This window comes from Entelurus aequoreus, linkage group LG15 (assembly GCF_033978785.1).
Source record: "Entelurus aequoreus isolate RoL-2023_Sb linkage group LG15, RoL_Eaeq_v1.1, whole genome shotgun sequence".
Taxonomy (NCBI): Eukaryota; Metazoa; Chordata; class Actinopteri; order Syngnathiformes; family Syngnathidae; genus Entelurus; species Entelurus aequoreus.
In genome coordinates, this window is record NC_084745.1 from 30,905,537 (window position 1) to 30,914,420 (window position 8,884).

At 47.4% G+C, this 8,884-nt stretch overlaps 1 protein-coding gene across 1 annotated transcript in view; it reads left to right on the forward strand.

Moving 5' to 3' along the window:
• The window catches only part of cntnap2a (contactin associated protein 2a), a 541,273-nt gene that overhangs the window by 367,635 nt on the left and 164,754 nt on the right, over positions 1-8,884 (forward strand). The window lies entirely within an intron of this gene.

An 8,884-nucleotide genomic window follows, 5' to 3' on the forward strand; every position in this document is an offset into this window, starting at 1 on the left:
CCTGCTTTAGCTTCTCGAAGGCCCCTTCCGTTTCAGTGGTCCAAGATACTCGGTGGGTTGACCGTTGGCGCGTGAGGTCGTTGAGGGGGGCCGCTATTGTGGCAAAGTCTTTGATAAACTTCTGGTAGTAGCCGATCAGACCTAAGAAGGACTGCACCTGTCTTTTAGTGATGGGGCGGGGCCAATTCCGTATCTTCTCCACCTTCTGGGCTTGGGGTCGCACACACCCCCGGCCTATCGTATACCCGAGGTAGTCGGTTTCGGTCCATCCTACCCGGCACTTCTTGGCGTTCGCTGTTAGACCAGCCTGACGAAGGGCCCTGAGGACAGCCTCCAGGTGTTCCAGATGGTGGGCCCAGGTTGCGCTGTGGACCACGATGTCATCAAGGTAGGCGGCGGCATAGGCTTGGTGAGGACGGAGGATTCGGTCCATCATGCGCTGGAAGGTCGCAGGGGCCCCGTGGATGCCGAAGGGGAGGACAGTGTACTGGAACAAGCCATCTGGAGTTGAGAAGGCCGTCTTGGGTTTGGCTCTCTGGGTCAGGGGTACCTGCCAATAACCTTTTGTCAAGTCCATGGTGCTGACAAAGCGGGCAGGTCCAAGGCGGTCAATCAGCTCATCGGCTCTAGGCATGGGATATGCATCGAAGGTGGAGATTTCGTTTAGTTTTCGGAAGTCGTTGCAAAACCTCAAGGAGCCATCTGGTTTAGGGACGATGACAATTGGACTGGACCAAGGGCTGTAGGACTCTTCAATGACGCCTTGGTCAAGCATCTTTTTTACCTCTTCTTTTATCGCTTCCCTCCGCGCTTCTGGGACCCTGTATGGTCGTTGCCTGATCACCTTCCCAGGCGGGGTCTCTATGTCATGTTCTATGACATGGGTGCGCCCGGGCATCTCTGCAAAAATGTCCCGGTAGCGGCCCAAGAGCTCTTGGACATCTTGGACTTGTGTTGGGCCAAGGTCTACGCCTACATTGACGGCGGGTTTCTGGGAAGAGAGGTCCGTTAGAAGGGCAGGGCTAGGCAAAGGTGCAGCAGTGTGCCATCTTTTCAATACATTTACATGATACAGCTGCAAACCTTTCCTCCGGCCGGGTTGCTGCACACGGTAGTTGACGGCCCCCACTCGCTCAGTGATCTCGTACGGGCCGTGCCATTTAGCCAAGAATTTGCACTCTGCCGTCGGGACCAATACTAAGACAAGGTCACCCACCTTAAAGTCACGGAGACGGGCGCCCTTGTTGTATGTTTGTGCCTGGGCAGCTTGAGCCTTTTCCATATGGTTCCGGACCAGTGGCCATACCCTTCTGGCTCTCTCCTGTAGGTGTTCCACGTGGTCTATAACGTTCCGGTGGGGGGAGGGCTGACTTTCCCAGGCTTGCTTGGCGAGGTCCAGCAGACCCCGTGGATTCCGCCCGTAGAGCAGCTCAAAAGGGGAAAAACCTGTAGAGGCTTGTGGCACTTCACGAATAGCAAACAGTACATAAGGAATTCATTGGTCCCAGTCTTCCCCGTCAATTTCAACCAGTTTCCTTAACATTGTCTTCAAGGTTGAATTAAAGGGTTCCACTAGTCCGTTAGTTTGTGGGTGATAGACGGAGGTTCTTATCTGTTTTATCTTAAGCCATTTATACAACGCTGTCATTAGACGGGCCATAAAACAGGTACCCTGGTCCGTCAAAACCTCGTCTGCTATTCCAACCCGGCTAAAAAGCATGAGTAGTTCATGGGCAACATTCTTGGCTGTAGCAACACGCAAGGGAATGGCCTCGGGGTATCGGGTTGCATAATCGACAATGACAAGTATATAGCGGTGTCCACGAGACGATTTTGGCAACGGCCCCACAATGTCCATAGCTATCCGTGAAAATGGCGTCTCAATAATAGGAAGGGGTATGAGGGGATTCCGGAGAAAGGGCCGCGGTGCCGCTTTTTGACATTCCGGACATGTGCGACAAAAGTCCTCGACGGCTCGTTTCACCCCAGGCCAATAAAAACGTGCAACCACTCGGTCGTAAGTCTTCTGGGCTCCCAGATGAGCCCCTAATTGGTGGGAGTGAGCGAGGTACAACACCCGGGTGACAAAACTTTTCGGCACTAATAGTTGTTCGACAACTTCCCCCCCCCTTAGTTTTTTCACTTCGGTACAACAGACCCGCTTTTACCAAAAAATGAGGATAAGACACCCCACTCACCCCAGCGACCAGTTGACCGTCTATGGTGGCGATGCTTTGGCGGGCCATTTCCAGGTTCGGGTCAGCCCATTGGGCTGTGGCGTACTCGCCTTGAGGTGGATTCCCCTCGACCGGCATGAGCGGGAACTCAGAGAAGGGGTCTTCACTGGCTGGAGGGGTCTCTCCCCCACTGGCGTCTCTCTCAGATGCTCCACTTCCTGGTGAGGTTCCTCTAGGTGCTCGGAAGGTGGGGAATGCGGTCCGCGGGGTCGAGGCTGCGGGGCGCCGGTCCCGGCGTTTTGTTTGTCGGGGAAGATGTGGGCGGCGGCGGCCTGGCTTCCAATACCGCTGGAAGAGGACACAATCCGTGCCTATCAGCAGAGGGACAGGTAGGTTGGGGACCACCCCAGCAGCCACAACGGCGTCTCCATGGGGGGTCTGGACCCGGATATGACTGACCGGATAATGGCGGGCATCACCATGGACGCAGGTGACCGGGACGGTGTCTGAGCCGACAGGACCAGTGTAGTCAGCCCTCACCAAGGGGACGACGCTGCCAGAATCAATCAGGGCATGGGCGTCGGTACCTCCCACCCGCACCGGCAGGGAGGCATGGGGTCGGCCGGTGTCCCCGGTGTGCAAGCAAGGTCGGTGGGCACCCGAGCTGGCGGCAGACGGCATTGAGACGTCTCGGTCCCGCTCCGGACAGGCCCAGGAGATGTGGCCTTCTCGCCCGCAGACATAGCACCTTCTGGGGGGCCGGGCCCACCTTTCCGGTGGGTTACTATCCATTGGGGAATTACGTGGAGGAGTATGGGGCAGAGATCACCGGCGCTCACGACCCATCCTTTCAGCAGGGGTGGGGCGGCTTGGCTCAGCTCTGGTGGTTCGGAGCATCTCGTTGCTAACGTGGTAGTTCTCCAACAGAACTACCAGAGAATCCAGGGAGGTGGGGCTCACCTGCGCAGCATACTTTCTAGCATCGGGCGGCAAAGCTCGAATACACCGATCAATCACCAATCTTTGGATCCAGGGTGTCTCCCCGCCACTCATCAGCCAGCCCTTGGTAAGACGTAGCAGCTCTGCGAGCTGGGCCCTGGGCGGCTGGCTGGCACAGTAGGCCCAGGCGTGGTATCGCTGAGCCCTAGCTGGTAGGCTGTACCCATGGCTTGCTAATATGGCGGCCTTGAGCTTGGGGTAGTCTCGTGCGTCCTCTGCTGGCAGGTCACGGCAGGCGTGCTGGGCCTCCCCAATGAGGAACGGGGCAATTATTCCTGCCCACTCACCGGGTGGCCATTGCTCCCTTGTAGCAGTGCGCTCAAAGAGCTCCAAATAGGTTTCAACGTCGTCCTCGGGGCCTTGTTTGGTGAGGACTCCCCCCGGGGCTCGAACCACTGCTTCGTCTTTGTCGACCATCTTGAGCAGTTCCTTCATCGCATTCTGCAACTCCGCCTGGCTTTGCAAAAGCGCCATTACTGCTTGCTCCATACTGTGGTTGGGGAGGGTCTTCTATGCCTGCATTCTCCACCAATTTGTGATGTGCGGTCACAAACCAACCTCCCAGAGACAGTTTTGTTTAAAGTTCAAACGCCGCAGCGTTGTTTTATTCAGTCAGTTTTTCTGAATAAAGGTTAACTTAAAGTTCTTCCCGATTGGGGCTTCCATTGAAACAAACAAATTGTCACTTTTTCCAAGTCTTTTTCATGTCTCCTAAATTGCCTGGAACATATAGCAAAGTAGTGATGGGTCCGGCAACACCGATGCATAGGCGCATGCGTCGAGCTCATAGAGCGATACCCTGTGTCGGTGCGCGTATCGCTTTTAGAAAGTCACGTGACCGAACACGAGCTGTTTTGGTCACGTGACCGCTCATGAGCCGTTCTGGTCACGTGACCGCTCATGAACTGTATCGCACTGACGCCTGCGCGCCAAACTGTGTTTATTAGGAAGCGGCGCAATGCGTGTTGTTGACGAACACCATTAGGGCCGCTTGTTGTCACTGTCACTCAAAGTTGCATTTCAAAATTACACAGAATAAATGTGTTTATTTTGTTTAGAATTCAGATGGGTTTGATTTGGTGCGCGGCATATATTGGCTGTGCGGCGCACGGTGTGCGCGGAGGACGCTTGAGCACTGCGCAATTGCGCAGGCGCGCACCTTGGGAACGTTGCTCACAGGGCACAGAGGAGGCGTCAGTGCGATACAGTTCGCGTATCGGTCACGTGACCAAAGCAGCTCATGATCGGTCACGTGACTTTCTAAAAGCGGTACGCGCACCGACACAGGGTTTCGCTCTATGAGCTCGACGCATGCGCCTATGCATCTGTGTTGCAGGACCCATCACTACTGTTACTAGAGAAGGTACAGGAATGACGGCGTGGCGAAGTTGGTAGCGTGGCCGTGCCAGCAATCGGTTACTGGGGTTCAATTCCCACCTTCTACCATCCTAGTCATGATACATGTTCACATTATTTGACTGTATCTAAAAAAGATAAAAAATATATTTTTATTTAAATGAAGATATGAAATAATTCTAAATGAAATACAATGATTTGGTTTATATTATTGTATATACTAGGTCATAAAATCAGTGTCAGTTGAGTCGGTCCATAGGTTGCCTGTAGGGATTTTTAATGTCCAGCAGATGTCAGTATTTAGTGACACAGTATCGACACAGTATCAATACAGTTTTGCAATGTGTCGAAACGCTTCATGAGGCCTCATCAAACCATCACTATAGCAAAGAAACTGATCAGTGCAAAGTTAAATAAATCCCAGCATTCAATGAATCAAACATCTTACACATTTAGCAGACTAATTTACAAACTATATTTCAGTGGAGCAACACACTTACCGCCCGATGGAAGCAGACCTTTCCCAGCAGGGAGCCAGCCACACCATGAGTCAAACACTGAGGTGCTATTTAACTCCAACACAGTGATTGCCAACCTGCCACAGCTGCCTTGGGGCAGGTGGCCACACCTCAGCCTGATTGAGGATAAAATTAGGGATGTACTTGCCTTCAATGACCACACCTAAAGAGTGGCGTAGTTTGACCTCCTGGTGCATGCTTTCACTGTGATGGCTGGCCCTCTGCCCAGTCTCACCTGTTCGGAGGTATTGTGATGCTCCACAATATATATATATATATATATATATATATATATATATATATATATATATATATATATATATATATATTGTCTTAGTTATTGTTCTACCTCACTCAGGCAGTATTGTTGTTGCCATGGTTGCTCTTTGCTCTTAAGGACATCCACGGTAGTAGTTCACTTTCAACGCTAGCACGGAGGTGGGTTAGCTCGCTAGCGTGAGCATTAACAGAGAACTCCAAGTTAGCAATGGCCTCGCTATGGGATGAAAGTTTTCTCTCAAATGGCTCCAGAGCAGCTGCCATCTCCGCTCTAAACGAGCCTGAGACAATGAACTCAAATTTACCGAAAATATCAATGTGCATTTCGTCCATCATATCCCTTATGTCGGGGGTCAGCAACCCGAGGCTCTCGAGCCGCATGCAGCTCTTTAGTGCCGCCCTAGTGGCTCCCTGGAGCATTTTTAAAAAACGATTGAAAATGGAAAAATTTGGGGGGAAAAATATATATATATATTTTTAGTGTGTTCTTTGTCTGAGTACAAACATGACACAAACCTTTCCAATTGTTAGAAAGCCCACTGTTTAATATGTTTGTGTGTATGCTTCACTGATGAGAGTATTTGGTGAACATCGTTTTGTCCTACTAATTTCGGCGGTTCTTGAACTCACCATAGTGTGGACTGTGACACAACAGTTTGTTTACATGTAAAATGTTTCACTCCTTTGTCTCGTTTTGTCCACCAAAAGTGTTATGCTGTGAGTGCAAAAAGGTGCGCTTTGTTGATGTTATTGACTTGTTGGAGTGCTAATCAGGTATATTTGGTCAGTGAAAGACTGCAAGCTAATCAATGCTATCGTGCTATTCAGGTTAGCTGTATGTATCTATAGCATCATCATGCCTCATTTGTAGGTATATTTGAGCTCATTTAATATCCTTTACTTTTATCCTCTGTAGATAATTTACTTTTGCATGTCTCATGACACATTATCTGTACGTAATATTGGCTGCATTTCTGATAGTTGTTTGTGTGCCATGTTATCCAGACCACAGCAAACCTTACCTAGCTTGCAAACGATTGTAATAAATCCATTAGTATAAGACAGCCTGCCGTTTCCTTTAACTTGGACACACACATCTATACTTTTGGCCATTAAAAGCCAGTCATTTCCAAGACGTATCTCACTTTCTGAGTAGCCTCTGATATACTGATGGTTTCTAATGTTGTAAAAATGTGTAGAATAAATAATAAATTTCAACATTTCTGTCAAAGAAGATTTGCTTCAGCCTGCGACACATAATCATTTTGATAGTAGGCTATTATAGCTAATAAGGTCATGTGTTGTCTTTATTATAACACTTATATACGGCTTTTCATTTTTTGTGTCTCCAGACAGATTTATTTTTTGTGTTTTTGGTCCAATATGGCTCATTCAACGTTGTGAGTTGCCGACACCTGCCTTATGTTTTGCAGCAGGGTTAAATCGGCGACAGATCTTTCCAGGGAGTCAGGCTCAAGAGAGGCCCAAGGCTTAAGTTGCGACCTGATTTACCGTCGGATTTTCTTCGGCCAGACATCGCGGAGTTCACAAGTGAAGGGTGACAATAAATAGTGCAAAACAAATGACTACAATGAACTATGATAATAACGGCTGAAGTTAACAAAAAGTGCCATTAAAATATATAAAAAGTCACATTCCCGCGGAGCCACTGCTAAGCACGTTCTACACCAGGGGTGTCAAACTCATTTAAGATTGGGGGCCACATGGAGAAAAATCTACTCCCAAGTGGGCCGGACCGGTAAAATTACGGCACGATAACTTAAAAATAAAGACAACTTCAGATTGTTTTCTTTGCTAAAAATAGAACAAGCACATTCTGAAAATGTACAAATCATAATGTTGTTTTTTTTTTTTACATTTACATGTTGCGGTTAATGGTATTCTATCTTTATTTGTCGTTATTTATACTTTCTGAATAAATTATGTGATAATGTTCATCAGTGGTGTGCCGTCAGGGCCAGCAAGGCCTTCTCTGCTGGCCTAACATAACCAGACATCATGATCATAATTAAAGATACAATTATTTTTTTATTTACTTTCCCTAACTATTTAGAATTATTCATATTCTCTTCATGTCATAGTATGCTCCTTCCAGTGCTGTTGTTTTTAGTTTTAGTTTGTATCCAATCAGAATTCAGCTAGCTTATGTTGCCATGCTGTACGAAATCTGCCCGAGGCCTTCAGAATCAACAATGCAGGCGTCTGTGCACTGTAGGCGAACGGGGACATCGAGTTGATCGACAGTTGCGATAGCCAATCAGATCACGAGTTGTTGTCAGTAAGGCCTTTTAGATGGCCTCAAGTTGAACGTGACATTTATGTGTCCTGTGATTGGATACTCACCGGGACCGTTAGCGGATGAATTTGAGAACACATACAGTTGAGAGACAATTGCGATAGCCAATCAAATCACAAGTTGTTGACAGTAGCTGTTCTGTTACAACTAAAAGTTGTAAACTCTTGTTGTTAGAGTGTGTCATGCTTGTCATTTAATTAACATTGTTACATGTGTATTTGTCCTCATCATGTGGTCAGAGCAGTTACTATATCTTTGAGAAGTGTGTTCTTTGAATCAAACTTTATTGATCGGAAGTTGCGTAAGCCAAGCAAAGAAATTGACGGTATATGTTTTAATTGCTGATGCATTTTAATAGATTTTTAAACCCGTTTTGTACACTGTTGATGTGTTCAATGCGCCGTAGTGCGTAAATGTGTTCCTGTATAGTATTTATCCAGCAATGGTCATGTGGTGACATCAATTGTGGTATTTTGAGAGGTAATCATTGAAGTCAAAGATCACTGAAGGCCTAGGTAGGAAACGCACGGCCTGCCACTGATGTTCATCAGTCAACTCATTGGTGTTAATTTTCAATCTATCAAGATAAAAAAATAAAATCAATATCAAATTACAGGATGTTATGTATGTAGTTTGATCATTTTCCTCAACTGGTGCACTAACATTTATTTTTTTTACATATATTGTATATTCTACAAAGATACAAATAATTGCTATTGCGACATCTAGTGGACACATTTAGAACAGCAGTTTCTTTCATTGAAAAATTTTGGCTCATTTTTATACTTAGCAAACTCACCCCGGATAAAACCTGTTCGCAGGCCCTACGTTTGACACCCCTGTTCTACACCATCACTGCTTCCTAAAACAACAAACCAAAAGTGGTATTGTTTCTAGTTTGTGTGAATGTATCCAAGCCGCATGACGAGGCAATCAGCGACTCACATAGAGAAGGAGCGTGGACCATGATCATGATTATTGCCCTCAAGGAGAGGCAATTTGCGCTAATGGCAAATGAAACCGAACATTATTAGAATGACTTTGCGCTGTAGTGTCCATTGAGGCTCTGTGGAAAGTATTAAAGGTGCTTTAGAGTTTGCTGCTGCTGGTTTGACTGGTTCTTAATTAAAACCCGCCATGAGAGGACGTTAAGGCAGATCATGCATAGAGCTTCAGTCCATTATTACACTTGTGTGTGTTGTTCATTCTTACATTATTTGTAGGGGTACGATTGTGCT